Consider the following 19,903-nt stretch of genomic DNA (forward strand, 5'->3'; position numbering starts at 1 on the left):
ATCTTTGACAAAGCAGTAAAGAATATCCATTGGAAAAAGGACAGTCTCTTCAACAAATGGTATTGGAAAAACTGGACAGCAACATGCAAAAGACTAAAACTAGATCACTTTCTTATACCATACCAAGAACCATGGTTCTTATACCATACACAAAAATAAATTCAAAATGGATGAAAAACACCTGAAACCATAAAAATCCTAAAGGGGAACACAGGCAGAAATCTCTTTGATCTTGGCTATAGCAACTTCTTTCTAGATATGTCTCCGGAGACAAGGGAAACAAAAGCAAAGATAAACTATTGGGATTTCATAAAAAAAAAAAAAAAAAAGGCATCAACACACCAAGAGAAACATTCAAGAAAACTAAAAGACAACCTACAAAATGGGATGAGGTATTTGTAAATGGCATGCCCAGTAAAGGATTAGTATAACAAATATGTAAGGAAATGATACAACTCAACACCCCAAAATGAATAATCCAATTAAAAAATGGGTAGAAGACACGAATAGACATTTTTCTAAAGAATACATAGAGATGGCCAACAGACATATGAAAAGATGTTCCAAATCATTGATCATTAGGAAAATAGAAATCAAAACTGCAATGAGATATCACTTCATACCTGTCTGAATGGCTAAAATTAGTAACTCAAGAAACAAGTGTTAGCGAGGATGCAGAGAAAGAGGAACGCTCTTACACTGGTGTTGGGAAAGCAAACTGGTGCATCCATTCTGGAAAACAGTATGGAGGTTCCTCAAAAAGTTAAAAATAGAACTGCCCTGCGATCCAGCAGTTGCACTACTAGATATTTACCCGAAGAATACAAAAATACTAAATCAAAGGGATAGATGCACTCCAATGTTTGTAGTAGCATCATCTACCATAGCCAAATTATAGAAATAGTCCAAATGTCCATCACCTGAAGAATGTACAAAGAAAGTATGGTATATACATACAATGGGATGTTAATCATAAAAAATGTATAAAATCTTGCTATTTACAATGACATGGATGGAATGAGAGAGTATTATACTAAGCAAAATAAGTCAGTTGGAGAAAGTTAAATACCATATGATTTCACTCATGTGGAATTTAAGAAACGATAAAAACAAGCCAAGGGGAACATGAGAGAGAGAGAGAGGGAGGCAAACCAAGAAACAGACTCTTAACTATAGAGACCTAATGGTTACCAGAGGGGAGGCGGGTGGAGAGATGGGTAAAATAGATGATGAGGATTAAGGAGTGCATACACTGGAGAGAGCACCAGGTGTTATACGGAAGGGTTGAATCACTCTGTTGTACACCTGAAACTAATATTATACTTTATATTCACTAACTGGAATTTAAATAAAAACTGTAAAAAATAATGAAACATTCCAATTCTTCTTGGCATCAATCTTTGGTTGAGGTTACACCTTTAATTCTGACTTCCTGGCCTAGTTCTGAAGTTCTTAATTCTTTTCAATCATGATTTCACTGAATATTAAATATAACATATTTGTCCTTCTGCCTAACTTCTCTTATCAGCTTACCTTTGAATTATTGTAATCATTTGCATTTTGGTTCCACAAAGATCTGACATCAATTTTAATAACATATTTTCAACCTTAACTATTTCCCCTATTTTCTCTTGCTCCCTCATTTTTTTTTTCACTTTTAGTTTTATATATATCCTTAGGAGAACTACTCTTAGAAGTCTTCAAAAAATTAAAACATGATTTACCTTCTACACTTTCTACTTCTTACATGAAATGCAAACATCATTTTCTTCATCTCTCCAGTAAGCTGTAAATTAACTAAATTACTGCACAATTTCCCCTCAGCATCTAGCTACCACTTCCACCATTCTTCTGAAAATAGACTCTTGCTGGTAGGAAATAATCTCCCAAATATAAAACACAATGAATTTTGAGGCTTCCTCATCTTCCCCTCTCTCAGGACAATTTGGCACTGCTACTGATAATCCTGGTTCTCTCACCTCCCTAAACATTTTCTCTCTCAGGTTTTCCCTTCATTTACCCTTTGCAAACTGTGAGCCTTTCTGATAGTTGAGTCACTTGCCCTCTCCTCAACTATTCTCTTTGCTCCTTCAGAAAACTCCTGTACTCCAAAAAGTGTCTTTTTCTCCTTGTCCCTAGTGGCACATCCCAAACAACCTATCAACTGTTTCTTCAAAGATATCATCCTGTGCCACTCCGGACTCGTTCCATGTTTACCACTAATTTTTACCACTTAATTTTCTCATTTTCATAAAGATCCCTGCTATTTCTGCTATTAACACTCTAAGTCTTGGTTACAATAGCTAGTGTTTATTGAGCCCCTGCTGTGTTGGATAGAGTAGGTATTCTTCTTAAGCAAAATCTGTCATATTTTACTCTTTTGAGGACCTATAGACCTTTCCTTATCCTGATGCCTCTCAAAATTTTCTATAGACATATATTCAGTTAAAATTGATGTTCTGCCCTAAGCCTTTCTAAAAATTTTTTTTAACATTTATTTATTTTTGAGAGACCGAGAGAGGCAGAGTATGAGCAGGGGAGGGACAGAGAGAGAGGGAGACACAGAATTCGAAGCAGGCTTCAGGCTCCAAGCGGTCAGCACAGAGCCCGACGCGGGGCTTGAACTCACAAACCGCGAAATCTGAGCCACCCAGATCTGAACCACCCAGGCGCCCCTGCCCTAAGCCTTTCTAAAAATATTGTACTCTCTTCTAGAATATATTTGCTCATCCTCCAGTCTTCTAATTGTTGGAGCGTTTCAGAGTTTAGTTCTGAAATTTATTTTCTATTATATCTACACCTGCCCCCTGAGTAGTCTCATAAATCATGAATATTCAAATATTTATAATTCCAGCACCAGCCTCTTGCTTGAAATCTAGCCACTTACATCTACATTTCTATTTAACATCTTTACTTCAGTTTCTAATAACCAACTCAAACTTAACATGTTCAAAACCAAACTCTTGGTGAATATATCCCTCAACTGTGCCCAAATCCTGTTTTACCAGGAGTCTTCTTCATCTCAGTAAGTCACAGTTTCACTCTTTCAGTTGTGGAGGTCATAAAAAAATAAAAAATAAAATAAATCACTCCTTTTACATCCAAATACCAATCCTGTTAACTGTATTTCAAAATATATCCAGAGCTCTCCATTTCTTACCACTTTCACTGCTACCATCCTTACCATTATTTTTAATCTCTTATTTGGATTATTGCAAGAGTCTCCTAACCAGGTCCTCTGCCTTCACTCTTCTTCACCTACAACCTATTTTCCACTCATCAGTCAGAATACTGCTAAAGCTTCCTCCTCTGCTCAAATCACTGCAGTGAAGGTCCTTAAAATGTGCTACAGGGTCCTGCCTATTACTACTGACTTTTAGAGTGCTCTCTCAGACCACATCTCCTATCATCATCTCTCTTGTATCTTTGGTCAAGATCAGTGTTTAGATCATTCTAAAACCATAGGAGGGGGGGGTGATCTTGGACCACTCCCTCCCAGGCAGGGACATTAGCATTATCTGGAGGCAGGGTATATTTACAGGAGGCCACTACTGGCATCTGGTAGGGCGAAGTCAAGGATGCTGCTAAACATCCTACAAAGCACAAGACAATTCCCCACAACAGTTATCTAGCCCCAAATGTCAATAGTACAGAGTTGAGAAACACAGTTATAGTTACAGTGATCCCCTTCAGATTCCCATATTAAAAATATATTAAGAATATATTAAGAGTGCCACACCTTCTGGCCTTTTCACTAAATGTTGTTTCTCTCTGGAACATTCTTTTCCTGATGCCTCTCTCAAAAACATTAAATTTCCTGGAGTGCCTGGGCATCTTGGTCAGTTAGGCATATGACTCTTGGTTTCAGCTCAGGTCATGATCTCACAGTTCGTGGGTTTGGGTCCCATGTTGGGCTCTGCACTGACGGTGCAGAACCTGTTGGAGATTCTCTCTTTACCTCTCTCTCTGTCCCTTTCCCACTCACTCTATCTTAAACACTTAAAAAAATAAACACATTATTTTTCTGATAGAGGTATGCCTTCATTTTATGCAGATCTCTGTCCAACATTATCTCAGAAAGCCCTTCTGTAACTATCCTATCTATTCTCCAAGTAGCTGCTGTCATGAAACCTACTTTCCTTCATTATGATATTACATATTATTTATATATTTGGTTTTTGTCTGTTTCTGTCCACTAGAATGATCTCCATTACAGCAAAGTTTTTGTCACTACCCATCTCTTATCCTTAGAACCTAAAAACAGTGTCTGAAACATGCAATAATATGATGAATGAATGGAAAAATGAATGAATGAATTGCTTATCCAGAGCCAAATCATCCTATCCTATTGCTTTCACTCTATCTATGGTAATTTAGCACCTTAAGTTTTAAAGATTTTCTTTCTCTAATGTGCTTACTACTCACACCTATTCTTTGGAAACAATAGCATTTCTGTTTTCACAAAAATTTTTAAGTTTGTCTTTGTAACTTGAACTACTTAGCAGGAAATACCTACCACAAACCATTTATCCTACACAGTTTAGTCCATTGCTTCATAAAGTCTATTAGCAAAATTTCTTTGAATTATCAAATGTAGTTTCTGTATTAGGTGCTATTTTCCTGGTTGACTCGCCATAATTTTTATGGCAGCATATACTTCTTAAATAGGACTATAACCATCTTTTTTAAAAAAAAAACCCACAAGCTGTGACAATCTTAACTATAAATATTAAGTGCAAATAATCAAGAATATCATCTTGATGTTAAGGAAAAATTTTTCAGATTCATATCTTAAAAAGTTAGTTAAATTATATAGGCCATGAAAAATTATATAGGCTATGAAAAAAATTTACTCTCACCCTCTTCAGACATATTTTGCTTTCGTCTATGAGATTTAGGTATCTAGAGTTCTATATTAATTCATTAATGAATGGATGTTACAGTTAATACAATGGATAGAAATTAGATTAATCATGAACTTGAAATAAGAATAACTGTCTAATCCTGGAAATTCTGAGTCCTAATAGGGAAAAAAGACAAGTTTTGAGTCCTAAGTATCCTTGACATGGATAAAATTGGTTCTGAAATGAGCTGAATAATAATTCCAGACCTTTTTTCTTTCATATCCTGCTTACATATACATGTGGGTGTGTATGTATATGTATACACTTATTTATACAAATATTATTTACTAGTTTGTTGCTTGCATTTTTATTTTTATTTTCTACAGTGTATTTTGAAGAGCTGAACATTCCAATTTTGGTAAAGTCCAATTTAACCATTTATTCCTTTATGCTTTGTGTTTTAGTGTTTTATTAAGATATCTTTACCTAGCCCTTGGCCATAAGATTTTTCTCCTATATTTTCTTATTTTAGGTTTTACATTTCAATCTATGATATACTCGAGGTTAATGTTTTTAATAGTATAATGAAAATGTTGATATTCATCCCCCCTCCTTTATGGATGTTCAGTTGTTCCTGCTTGAATACCTTGGACATTTGATTTCAAAAAGCCAAATTGACCACATTTGTGTGTGCCTAATTTTATATACTCTGTAGTGTTGATTTGTTGATATAACTTCACACTATACCACACAGTCACATACTAGGTAACTTTATCTTTAGAGTGAACCTCTAAATCCATTAATATAAGTCCTGTAACCATATTCTTTTATACAAATTTAAGATTAGTTGATTTCTACAAAAATCCTCTGAATTACTTCTGAGAAATTGATTTATATCTATATATCAATTTGGAGTGAATTGTTGTGTTCATAATACTGAATTGTATCTCCCAACCCATAATAAATCTCTATATATGTTTAGAATTTCATAAATTTCTCAGTGATATTTTTCAATTTTAAATGGACAAGTCTTACACATATTTTGTTAAATATATTGCTAAGTTTTTAAATTTTTATGTGACTGTAAATTATCATTTTTATTCTACATTTTAATAGTGCGTTGTGAGTATATGGAAATAAAATTTCTTTACAAATGTTATGTCCTGCAAACTTGCTAAAATAGTTTATTAGTTAAAATCACTTTGTGAATTTCTTAGAATGTTCTAAACACAAAATTGTATCATTTTCTTGCTTTCCAGTCATATTTTTATACTATTTTTTCTAGCATTAATGCACTGGATAGGCCCTCCAGTCCAATGTTGAATAAAACATTCTTCCCTGTTTATTGATCTTAGAGAGAAAGCATTCAGTGCTTTATCATTAAATATGTCAGTTTTAGGTTTTTCTTACTTGCCCTTTGAGGAGGTTTTATTCTTTTCCAAGTTTGTTGTAAATTTTAATTTACATCACTGCAAATACATTAATTTGTATTACTGCTGAATTTGTCAAATGCCTTCTCATTTATCAAGATGATTATATTATTTCTCCCTTTGTTAATATAGGGGATTACAGTGATCTACTTCGTAATGTTAAACTTTGCATTGCTCAGTAAAATCACTTGGTCAGGATGGATTATCAGACTTTTATAGTGTTCAGTTTGATTTGCAAATATTCTGCTAAAATTTTCTGTTTCTTATAATATCTCTCTGTCACATCAAAGTAATGCTGGCTTCATAAAATGATTTGAAAAAGGCCCTTCTATTTTTCTGAGTTTCTATGAGATATCTACTATTTATTCATTAAAAGTTTGATAGAATTCCTCATTGAGTCATCTAGCTTTGGCTTGTCTTTTAGGGAAGAGTTTAATAACAAATTAATTTGTATATTTGAGATATTTTAATTTCAGTCTTTTCTTAGAACAATTTTAGTAATTTGACTTATTCAAGGTATTTGTCCATTTTATCTAAGTTAGTTAAATTTGATAAGCATAAAACTGTTCAGAAAGGTAATTAGAGCTTTATCAATTTATCGATCTTTCAAAGCATCAGCTTTTAGTTCCTTTAGATTTTCTCTAATGTTTGTAGCGCATTCCACTGATTTCTGCTTCTATCTGTATTCTTTCTTTTGTTCCACTCCTTTGAGATTTTTTTATCTTTTAAAATATCTTAAGATAAACAACTTACTTCACTAATTTGATATCTTTTTTCTTTTCTAATATAAGCATTTAAAGTTATAAACTCCCCTCTAAGCATTGTATTAGCAGAATTTAATAAACTTTTATATATTTTTATATCCATTCCATTCAAAATATTTTCTAAATTCTTCTATAAAATCTTCTTTGACTCTTGGGTTATTTGTGTGTGTGTGCATGTGTGTGTGTGTGTGTGTGTGTGTGTGTGTGTGTATAATTTTCAAGTCGTTGAGGATATTCCAAATATCTTTCAATTACTAATTTCTAGCAATTTACATTGTGTTTATAGAACATGATTTATATAAGCTAAATCATTTTAAATTTGTTAAGGATTGTATTACAGTCTAGCAAATGGTCTATCTTCATGATTGTTTCATACGCACTTAAGAAGAATGGATTTTCAGCTGTTGTTGGGTCTAATGAATTATAAATATATAAATATAAATTCATTTATTTTGTTTGATGGTCATTCAAGTCTTATTTAATCATACTAAAGTTTGTGTATCAATAACTGAAAAAGCAGTGTTACAATATCCAATTCTAATAGTGCTTTTATCTATTTCTTTTGTCTTTATCTCTTCTTCAGTCTGTCAGCGTACTTAAGTGTTTTGAAGATCCATTATTAGGGCCTTAATAAGTTAGAATCATTATTACTTTTTAATGTAATAACCATTTAATCATTATGATATATTTATATTTATCTATAACATTTCTTGTCTTTATATCTATTTTATTAAATATTAATATAGGTATTCAAACTTTCTCATATTGTGTTTGTTATATTATTTCTTATTTCTTTTTTAAAATTTACTTTGAAAAAAATTTAGTCTTACAAAAATTGCAAACATATTACAAAAAAGCCCTCAGTATATCCTTCAACCAGCATCCTCTAATATTGACATCTTACAAAACCAGAGGACAGTTATCAAAATAAGAAATTGTTATAGTTTTATTAATTAAAAACTTTATGTGGATTCTACCAGTTTCCTACTACTATACTTTTGTTTCAGATCCAGTTCAGGATTTCACATTGCATTTAGTGGTAATGCCTCCTTAGTCTTCTCCAATAGAGGATAACTTCTCAATTTTGACTAATAATGGCTTTTGTATTATTTAACAGTTCATGTGGGTTTTTTCCCCTTCTTTTACCTGTTATTTGGTGAATCACATTGATAATTAAATGTTTCATGAGTCTTCCATTCCTGAAATAAACTATATTTGATTCCTTTACATGTTCCTGAATTCAAATTGCTATATTTTTAAGAATTTTTGTGTTGATATTCATGATAGTATTAAGCCCTAAATTTGTTTCTTGCAGTCTTTGTCTTGATTTGGTATTAGAGTAAGGCTGGACCCCATAAAATGAGTTGGGAAGGACCTCATTGTGTTTTTTATTCTAGAATATCTTATGTAGAATTAGTATTATTTCTTCCTTAAGTGTTTGGTAAAATTAGTGAAACTATTTGTGGTTGGAATTTTCCTTTTTTGGAAGCTCTTAAAAATATATATATATATACAGCTAATTTCATTAATAGAATTATTCATATTTATTTGTTCTTGAGTTTTATAATTTGTCTTTTTCAGTTAATTGGTCTATTTCATCTAAAATTTTTAATTTTTGGACATATTTTTAGTAGTCTCTTATTGTATTTGTTTTAAACTTTACCTATTTTGAAAGAGAGAAAGAGAGAGAACAAGCTGGGGGGAGCGGCAGAGAGAGAGAGAGAGCACGAAAGAGAATTCCAAGCAGGCTCTATGATGTCACTGTAGAGCCTAATGTAGGACTCGATCTCACAAACCATGAGATCATGACCTAAGCCAAAATCGAGAGTCAGAGGCTTAACCGACTGAGCCACTCAGGTGCTCCCTCTCAGTGTATTTTTAATATCTGTGAATTAGTGGCAATTCCTTCCTCCATTCCAAAAATTAGCAATTTCTTTTATTTCTCCTTTGTGCTTGGTAATCAGGCTAGAAATTTATCAATTATATCTGTTTTTCAAAAATCTAGCTTTTGGTTTCTCTGTATTATTTTTAACTTTTATTAATTTCTGCCTTGATTTTTATAATTTTCTTCCTCCTGCTTCCTTTGGATTTAATTTAGTCTCCTTTCTCTGGTTGCTTAAGATGGGTATCTTTCAATTACTAATTTCTAGCAATTTACATTGTATTTTGATTATTGATTTTAGATCTTTTTTCCTAACATTAGGGTTTGATTCCATGAAATTATCTATAAGTGCTTCAGCTTTGTACTACAAATTGTTTGTTGTATTTTCATTTTAATTTAGTTAAAATATTTAAAAATTTTCCTTAAGGTACATCCTTGTTTGACCTGTGGGCTCAACGACCTGGAAGAAATGTATAAATTCCTAGAAACAAACAACCATCCAAGAAATAAAATAAGTAAAAAAAAAAAATAAAGAAATAAATAAAAAATTTGCATAGACCAATTACTAGTAAAGAGATTGAATCAGCAAAACCTCCCAACAAACAAAAGTCTAGCACCAGATGGCTTCACTGTGAATTCTACCAAATATTCAAAGAACACTAATATTTCTCAGACTCTTTTAAAAGACAGAAGAGGAGGGAACACTTCCAAACTCATTTTACAAGTCAAGCATTAGCCTGATACCAAAACCAGAGGAGGACACCACAGGAAAAGAAAATTACAGGCCAAAATTCCTGATGAACATAAATGAAAATGTCTCAAACCAAATTCAAAATAAATTAAAAGAAACATATACCATGATCAAGTGGGATTTATTCCAGATCTGCAAGGATGGTTCAATATTCACAAACTAATCAATGTAATATGCATTTTAACAAAATAAGGAATAAAAATTATATGGTCATCTCAATAGATTAACACAAAAGCATTTGATAAAATTCAATATCCATGTTTGAAAAAAAAAAACTCTCAAGAAAGTGTGTATAGAGGGACTATATCACACTCAAAAAGGTCATATATGACACAACTAACATTATAGTCAATGGTAAAAGGCTGGAAGTTTTTACTCTAAGATCAGGAACAAGAAAAAGACATCCATTCTTGCCACTTTTATTCATCAGAGTATTGGAAATCCTCAGCAGATGAATTAGGCAATGAATAGAAATAAAAGGCAGACATATCAGAAAGAAAGGGTAAACGTGCCTGAGTGGCTCATTTGGCTAAGCATTTGGCTATTGATCTTGGCTCAGGTCATAATCTCACAGTTTGTGAGATTGAGCACCATGTCAGATTCTGCACTGACAGCATGGAGCCTCCTTGGGATTCTCTCTCTCTCTCTCTCTCTCTCTCTGTGTGTGTACATACCCACCCCCACCCCCCCCACCCCCACTGCACTTACTGTTTCTTAAAATAAATACATAAGCATTAAAAAATTAAAGAAAGAGGTAAAAATGTCACTATTTGAAGATTACATAATATTATACATAGAAAATGGTTAAGGCTCCACCAAAGAACTGTTATGAGTAAAAAATGAATTCAGTAAAGCTGCAAGATACAAAAATTGATATATAGAAATATGTTGCATTTCTATACACTAATGACACAGTAGCAAAAACAAAAAGAAAAACAATCTCATTTACAATTACATCAAAAAGAATAAAATACCAGGGGCACCTGGGTGGCTCAGTCCGTTGAGTGTCCGACTTCAGCTCAGGTCACGATCTCACAACTCGTGAGTTCAAACCCCACATTGGGCTCTGTGCTGACAGCTCAGAGCCTGGAGCCTGCTTTGGATTCTGTGTCAACCTCTCTCTCTGCCCCTCCCCCACTCACATTCTGTCTCTGTCTCTCTCAAAAATAAGTAAACATTTAAAAATTTTTTTTTAAATAATAAAATATGTAGGAATGAATTTAACCAGTAGATATGAAAGGCCTGTACTCTGAAAACTATAAGAAATTGATGAAAGGGGCGTTTGGGTGTCTCAGTCAGATAGGCATCCGACTTTGGCTCAGGTCATGATCTTGTGGTCTGTGGGTTTGAGCCCCATGTTGGACTCTGTGCTGACAACTCGGAGCCTGGAGCCTGGAGTCTGCTTCAGATTCTGTATCTCCCTCTCCTCTGCCCCTCCCCCACTTGCTCTCTGTCTCTCTCTTTCTCTCTCAAAAATAAACATTAAAAATAATTTAAAAAAATAAATTGATGAAAGAAAGGTGACACAAATGGCAAGATAAACCATGCTCATGGGTTGGAAGAATTAACATTGTTAAAATATCCACACTGTCCAAAGCAATCTACAGATTCAATGTAATCTCTTTAAAAATACCAATAGTGTTTTTTTTTATACAACTAGAACAAAAAAAGCCTAAAATTTGTATGGAGCCACAAAAGACTCTGAATAGGCAAAGCAATCTTGAGAAAGGAGAATGAAGCTGAGTTAATCAAAGTCCCAGAATTTAAGATCTATTACAAAGCTATAGCAATCAATACAGTATAGTACTGGAACAAAAATAGACACATAGGTCAACAGAATTCAGAGCCCAGAAATAAACCCATGCATATATGTCAATATATGACAAAGGAGGCAAGGATATATATAACAGAAAATATATTCTCTTCAATAAACTGTGCTGTGAAAACTAGACAAAACCATCCAAGAAAGAAAGAAAGAAAGAAAGAAAGAAAGAAAGAAAGAAAGAAAGAAAGAAAGAAACTGAACCTCTTTATTATACCATACACAAAATAAACTCAAAATGGTTTAAAAAACTAAATGTAAAACCTGAACCAAAAAAAGTTTCCAAAAGAAAACATAGGCAGTTCTCTCTTCATATCAACCTTAGCACTATTTTTCAGGATCTATCTCCTAAGGCAAGGGAAACAAAAGCAAAAACAAACAATTAGACTATTATTTGCTTTTGCACAGCACAGAAAACAATCAAGAAGATGAAAAGGCAACCTAATGAATGGGAGAAAATATTTGCAATTGATATATCCCATAAGAGGTTAATATTTAAAATATATAAAGAACACCACAACTCAACAAAAAAATAATCCAATTAAAAAATGGAGGAGGTAAATAGACACTTTTCCAAAAAAGACATACATATGTCCAACAGATATATGAAAAGATGTTCAACATCACTCATCATCAGGGGAACAGTCACAATCATCTCACACCAGTCAGAACTGCTGGTTATCAAAAAGACAATAACAGGTGTGGGCAAGATGTGGAAAAAGGGAATCTTTGTATACTTTTTGTGGGAATGTAAATTGGCACAGTCACTATGTAAAAGAGTGTGGAGGTTTTCCCCACAACAAAAACAGAAGTACCATGTGAGTCAATAATTCCACTGCTGGATATTTGCCCCCAAAAATAAAAACACTAATTGAAAAAAGGATATGCACCCCATGTTTATTGCATTATTTACAGTAGCCAAGATATGGAAGCAACCTAAGTGCTATCAATAGATGAATAGGCAAAGAAGATGTATATATACACAATAGAATATTACTCAGCATAAGAAAGAATGAAATCTTTCCACTTATGACAACATGAGTGGACCTAACTGAAGGGTATTATGTCAAGTGAAGTAAGCCATACAGACTAATCAAATATCACATGATCTCACTTATATGTGGAATCTAAAAAACAAACAATAAAGAGAGAAACAGACTCATAAAGACAGAGAACAGGTAATTGCCAAAGAAGAGGTGATGGGTGGGGGGTGTGGTGGGTGAAATGGGTGAAGAGGATGAAGAGGTACAGACTTCCTGTCATAAAATAAATAGCTCTCAGAAATAAAAGGTACAGCAGAGAGACTATAGCCTATAATACTGTAGTACACTAACCATCGTGAATATTTAGTAATGCACAAAATTGTTGAATTACTATACTGCACACCTAAAACTAGTATTACATGCTACCTATACATCAAATAAAAATGTAAAGAGGCACCTGGGTGGCTCAGTCAGATTAGCATCCAACTCTTTATTTCAGCTCAGGTCATGATCTCCTGGTTTGTGAAATAAAGCCCCAAGCTGGGCTCTGTGCTAACAGTGTGGAGCCTGCTTGGGATTCTCTCTTCTCTCTCTCTCTGCCCCTACCCCTACTTGTATGTGTGCTCTCTCTCTCTCTCTCTCTTTCAAAATAAACATTTAAGAAAAAGTTTTAAAACTTTTCAAAAGAAATTCAAGAAGATGCACATAAATGGAAATATATTTTGTGCTCATGAATTGAAAGAATTAATGTTAAAATGTCTGTATTACCCAAACCAATCTACGGAGTTGATTAAATCCTTATCAAAATTCTAGGGGCTCCTGGGTGGCTCAGTCAGTTAAGCATCTGACTTTGGCGCAGGTCATGATCTCCCGGTCCATGAGTCTGAGCCCAGCATCAGGCCCTGTGCTGACAACTCAGAGCCTGGAGCCTACTTCAGATTCTGTGTCTCCCTCTCTCTCTGCCCCTCCCCCCGCTCACACTTTGTCTTTGTCTGTCTGTCTGTCTCTCTCTCTCTCTGAAGAATAAACATTAAAAACCTTTTAAATTTTTCTAATGGCATTTTTTACAGAAATAGAACAAACAAGTTTAAAGTTTGTATGGAACTACAAAGGACCCTGAATAGCCCATCAATCTTAGGAACAAAGCTGAAGGCATCATATTCCCTGATTTTATACTGTAACACAAAGTCACAGTAATTAAAATAGTATGAGAGTGGCATGAAAACAGACACATAGGTCAATAGAACAAAGTAGAGATCCACAAAATAAATCCACACATATATTGTTAGTTAATTTACACAACAAAGGAGCAAAGGATATACAATGGGGAAAGGATTGTCTCTGCAACAAATGGTGCTGGAAAAACTTGACACTAACTTAAAAAAGAATGAAACTGGACCACAATACACAAAAAGTAACTCAAAATGCATTAAAGACTTAAATTAAAATCTAAAATCATAACACTCCTAGAAGACAACTTGGATGGTAAGATCCTGGACATAAGTCTTGGTGATGATTTCTTAGATCTAATTTCCTAAAAGAAAAGCAACAAAAGCAAAAATCAACAACTAGCATATATCAAACTAAAAAACTTCTGCATATCAAAGGAAATTATCAACAAAATGAAAAAGCAGCCTACTGAGTGGAAGAAAATATTTGCAGATCATGTATTTGATTAGAGGTTAATGTCCAAAATATATAAATAACTCACAAAACTCAATGGCAAAACAAAACAAAAAACTCAAAACAATAAAAAATTTGGCGGAAGACACGAATAGATATTTTTCCGAAGAAGACATACAGATGGCTAATAGGGTCATGAAAACATGCTCGATGTTATTAATCATTAGGAAAATGCAAATCAAAACCAAGAGATATCACCTCACACCTGTTAGAATGTGTATTAAATTTTATTAGTTTTTAATTTTTTAATGTTTATTTTTGAGAGAGAGAGAGGGAAAGGGGGAGGGGGAGGGGGAGAGAAAGAAAGCTTGAATGGGTGAGGGGCAGAGAGAGAAGGAGACACAGAATGTGAAGCAGGCTTCAGTCGCTGAGCTGTCAGCACGCAGCCCCACGTGGGGCTCAAATTCTTGAACCATGAGATCATGATTTGAGCCAAAGTCAGATGCTCAACTGACTGAGCCACCCAGGTGCCTCAGAATGTTTATTATTTTAAAAGACAAGACATAACAAGTGTTGACAAGGATTGGGAAAAAAGGAACCCTTATGCACTATTCAGGAGATTGTAAATTAGTGCAGCCACTATGGAAAACAGTATGGAAAGTTCTAAAAAAAATTAAAAAGAGAATTACCCTATGACCCAACAATTGCAGTTCTGAGATGAAAACACTAATTTGAAAAGATATAAGCACCCGTATGTTTATTCCACTGCTATTTATAATAGCTGATGTGGAAACAACCTAAATGTCCATCATTGGATGAATAGATTAAAAAAATGATACACTCACACACAATGGAATACAATTCAGCCATAAAACAGAATGAAATCTTGCCATTTGGAATAACATTGATGGACCTTGAAGGCATTATGCTAAGTGAAATAAATCAGACACATATATAGTATGATCTTACCTATATGTGGAATCTAAAAACAAACACAAAATTCATAGACACAGAGAAGAAACTGGTGGTTGCCAGAAATGGGGATTGGGGTATAGAGAGTCAAGGGGTGGGCATATGGGTTAAGGAGGTTAAAAGGTACACACTTCCAGTTATAAAATGAGTGAGTCGGGGGGGTGTAATGTACAGCATGATGACTATAGTTAACTGTATTGCATATTTGAAAGTTGTTAAGAGGGGCGCCTGGGTGGCTCAGTCGGTTAAGCGGTCGACTTCGGCTCAGGTCATGATCTCACAGTTTGTGAGTTCGAGCCCCGGGTCGGGCTCTGTGCTGACAGCTCAGAGCCTGGAGCCTGCTTCAGATTCTGTGTCTCCCTCTCTCTGACCCTCCCCTGTTCATGCTCTGTCTCTCTCTGTCTCAAAAATAAATAAACGTTAAAAAAAAATAAAAAAAAAAAGAAAGTTGTTAAGAAAGTAAAAGACTTAAAAGTCTTTATCACAAGAAAATAAAATTTTGTGACTATGTATGGGAACAGAAAATAACTAGCTTATTGTGATCATTTCTCAATATACACAAATTTTGGATCATAATGTTAATGCTCTTTGTCAATTATGCCCTAATAAAAAAATACAAACATATGCTGGGAATGAAGATAAGGATAGAACTGCTGTTTGGGGGTACACTGCACTGTGAAGATTCAGAGGTTCTACATTGAAGTCTGTGGACTTTTGCCTGTGTGTGTGCATGCCTCTGGTATCCAATTGTCCTACCCATGCTGAAAACCTAGGCTTTCTCCACTGAACTGATTATGCATCTTTTGTATTTTCTATACTTGGATGGGTCTACAACTGGATTTAAAAAAAAGAAAGAATTTTAATGTTTATTTATTTTTGAGAGAGAGAAAGAGGAAAGAGGCAGAGAGAGAGAGAGAGGGAGACACAGAATCTGAAGCTGGCTCTAGGCTCCAAGCTGTCAGCCCACAGCCTGATGCCGGGCTCACACTCACGAACCACGAAATCATGACCTGAGCCGAAGTCAGATGCTTAACTGACTGAGCAACCTAGGCGTACAAACTGGATTCTTTTATGTGTCTATCTTCCGATATCACACAATGTTGATTACTACATCTTTATATGAACCTTAATATTGGATAGAGTCATTCCTATTTCATTCTTCTTTTTCACAATTCTTTGTCAAATTCCTATGCTTTTCCACATACATTTTAGAAAAATTTTGTCCGTGTTCATAAAAATTTCTGCAAGAGTTCTGATAAGAATCACACTAAACTTATATATCATTTTGTGTAAATGAAATCTTTGTAATGTTAAGTTTTCCAGTCCATAAACATATTTCTCCCTTTATTTTGTTCTGATTATTTTCATCAGTGTTTTGTAGTTTCCAGATACGAATTCTGTTACATTACTTTTTAGATTTGTTATGTTTTGTTAGATTTATATCTAAATGTTTCATTTTGGGTGCCTGGGTAGCTCAGTCGGTTGAATGTCCGACTTCAGCTCAGGTCATGATCTCAGGTTCATGGGTTCGAGCCTCACGTCGGGCTCTGTGCTGCCAGCTCGGAGCCTGGAGCCTGGTTTGGATTATGTGTCTCCCTCTCTCTCTCTTTCTCTCCCTTGCTCACGATCTCGATCTCTCTCTCTCTCTCTCTCAAAAATAAATACATATGAAAAAAATTAAAAAAAATAAATGTTTCATTTTGAGAGAGATATACTGCTCCCCATATGCATTGAAAGAAGAAAGTATTTCAGTTCAGGACTCAGGTGGAAAGTGTAAAGGTCAGGTTTCATAAAGTGGTATCAGCAAGAATGAAAGAAGTCATTCCTAATGTATTAGTAGAAAAGGGTTACAGGCCTTTGACTATAAATGATTTTTCATTACATTTAAGGCTGTACTTAAGTCTATTTTCATCTGACCAACCTAATTAGGAGAAAGTAGACCAATGACTGTAAAGGCAATGCTAGATTTGCTAAGTGAATTTCTCTTACTATTTCTGAACTACAACATATTATTGAAATATTTCATTGTCTAGTGCCTTATAATTAAAAACTTCCATCAGATAATTCATTTCACATTCTTCTAAGAGCTTGGCAAAATGGTTTCTTTCCCTCTGACACAATTCAGAGATGAGTACCACTAAACCCTAGATACATGAAAAAGTTATTTTGTTCTACTTTCATAAATCTAAAGTTGTCACACTATTTTCTAGCTTGGGAATATAATTTTGCACAGAATTTCTTTCCTCTCTTTCCTTCTAATTTACCTCTTCAATATATAGCTATCTTCAAAATTTTATTTTACTAATGTTCATTTTTTATTATTTTCAATTGTTTTACTTAAATGTTATAGAAGACAAAGCCTTCCTTACTTTAATTATATTATCATTCTGGTTATTATTATTGTATGCCATATTAATTTGTGTAGGTTATTGGCCAGAGAAGTGGGTGAATAGTGAAACACAAGACTTGTCACAAGGTAGGAATTAGATATTTGTAAAATGAATCCATTACTTGATTTGGCCTAGTATTTTCATAGATACACCAAGTTTACATTTCCTGAGACAAGGTCTGTCAAATATATGTTCTGTTTATGGAGAAGAATTAATAGTGAAGAAATTAGGATTGTGGAATATGGAGTCAGACTATTTGTCATTCTAATTACTTCTCTTAACAGCTGTATGAAATTGAACAACTCACTTAATTTTGTCTCAAAATCCTCAAAAGTGAGAATGATGACAATAACAGGACTTTTGTCCATAGGCACACTGTGATGTTAAAATAAAGTCAACATACGTAACATTTTGTACATTTTTTAAACATATGTAATGTATACATGTAATACATTCTCTAAATATTCAATAATGTTATGTATTACCACAAGAGACCTTTTCCAAATGGCATCTCATTGTGTGCTAATGCTAAACCACATGGAGAACTCATTTGGCATGAGTGATTAATGACAAAGAAATTACAAAACTACAAGTAGACCAAATGGCCTTCTCATGACCCTGCCCATTTAGCCCTCACCTGAATTCCAGACTAACATTCCAATGATGTATATAAAGGAAGATTCAGAAGTGGCAAGAGGGTTAAAGGCATATAAAACAGCAGCTACAAAGAGCATAGCTATTCTTTTAAAGGTTAGAATAGATAGCCCCAGTTTTAGCACCTGGGATTCTTGAAACAGAGACATTTCTAAAGAGGCAACATCTTCTTTGGCTCTAATGTTCTGGTCTTGTGGAAAATCCCACTCATCTGAAAATGCCCTCCCATATAAGAGCTAAAAGGTTTAATCCCATTGCTCATCACTGATAAATCCAACCAGTAGAGACCCATTAATGTCTTATTTTTTTACCTGTCCACTAATTTTCTTCTTCTTCTTTGGCTGAAATGAGGGGAAAAGCTCAAGACAGAGTGAGTGGAAGGGAGGCAGAGTTTCAGCTCCCACTAGTGTCTATAGGTGTCCCTGATCTTCACCTGGATTTTGCTAAATTTTTAAAATGGATTTTTCCTCGACTTTAATTCCAATAGAATGTGTACATACCCTGGTGCCAGAGCATGATAGTGAAAAAAACACTAATGATCTGAAGATTATTTCACCAAAATTAGTATTCTTCTAGAATAATAATGTTACCATCGAAACTTAATTCATTTCTTCATTTATTTATTTAGCCGCATACCAGATATCATTTGTCCACTATTTTGTGCTAGCAAATTCTAGGGAACAGAAATAAAGAATGACAAAGGCTTTACCTCTGCTAGGATTGCTCTCCCAGCAATAAAAGGCTCCAGGGTACCGCGCCTGGATGGAAAAATGGGAGGCTGGTTTGGCTTACAGCAAAGGATGGTTGACATATATATGGCTTAGAAACCTGAGGTAAAATGGGAACCCATACAGCATTCACAGTAAAGACTGATTTAGGAAACAAAGATACATTTTAACCTAAGCTTCAGTGCAAATGTTCAAAATTGCATGGTGAAAAGCAGGTTTTAGAGAAGGCTGCTACAATTTTTGTAAATTTGTGAGGGTGAGTAAGAAGTGTTTCCTACAATAATGCTGTTGATAAGGATAAATGAAAGATGTTCTGTAGGAAATTCATTAGGTTTCTGCTTTCACTAGTGGAACTTCTGATTATATCAAAAATTGACATTAATAAATTAGTCCCATATCCAACCCCAAGTCTGTCTCATTCTTATGACTATATCCAAAAAGCATCCTTCAGCCCCTAAGGAAGGTCAAAAGATATTAGGCATGATGGGAATTGGGGATGCATGTGTTCATCTGTCCTGGCAATGGCTAGGACAATATAGGCACTGATTTCCTTTAACTGCTCCTCTGGAATTTGAACAGTGCCCTAGCACAGTACACACATGAACAATTCAGCACAGTGAACTGTCTCGGAATTTCTCAGCTGTTTTATACTAATTGTACAAAAAAGCTATCTGATGCTGACTGGCACAAGCATCTTGTCACTCTTCCCTCATTTAGCTATAGACAGATTTAGAGTGATCTGACCAGTGTAACATCATAGTCCACAAAGCAATGTAAATAAGCCATGAATGTTCTCAAAAATAGATCTTGAAACGGGAAGGCCAAAGAAAGATACAAAGGAGCTGAGTCAATCATTTGCCGAGTAGTTAAAAACCAGTGAAGCAAAAAACCGATGGTAGTTTTGACACATTAAAGGAGAAAGTTAAAGACATTGCTTGGTATACAACTCAAAGGAGAGAGCCTGGTCTACAGGTTTCCACAAACCCAATTTCACTTCATATCCAGAAGTTCTAAAACTTAGATACAGGTGGCTTTCCATACAGCAGCCCATAGGTGGTCA

Source organism: Panthera pardus, unplaced genomic scaffold (assembly GCF_024362965.1).
Source record: "Panthera pardus isolate Hobbes unplaced genomic scaffold, ASM2436296v1 HiC_scaffold_16, whole genome shotgun sequence".
NCBI lineage: Eukaryota > Metazoa > Chordata > Mammalia > Carnivora > Felidae > Panthera > Panthera pardus.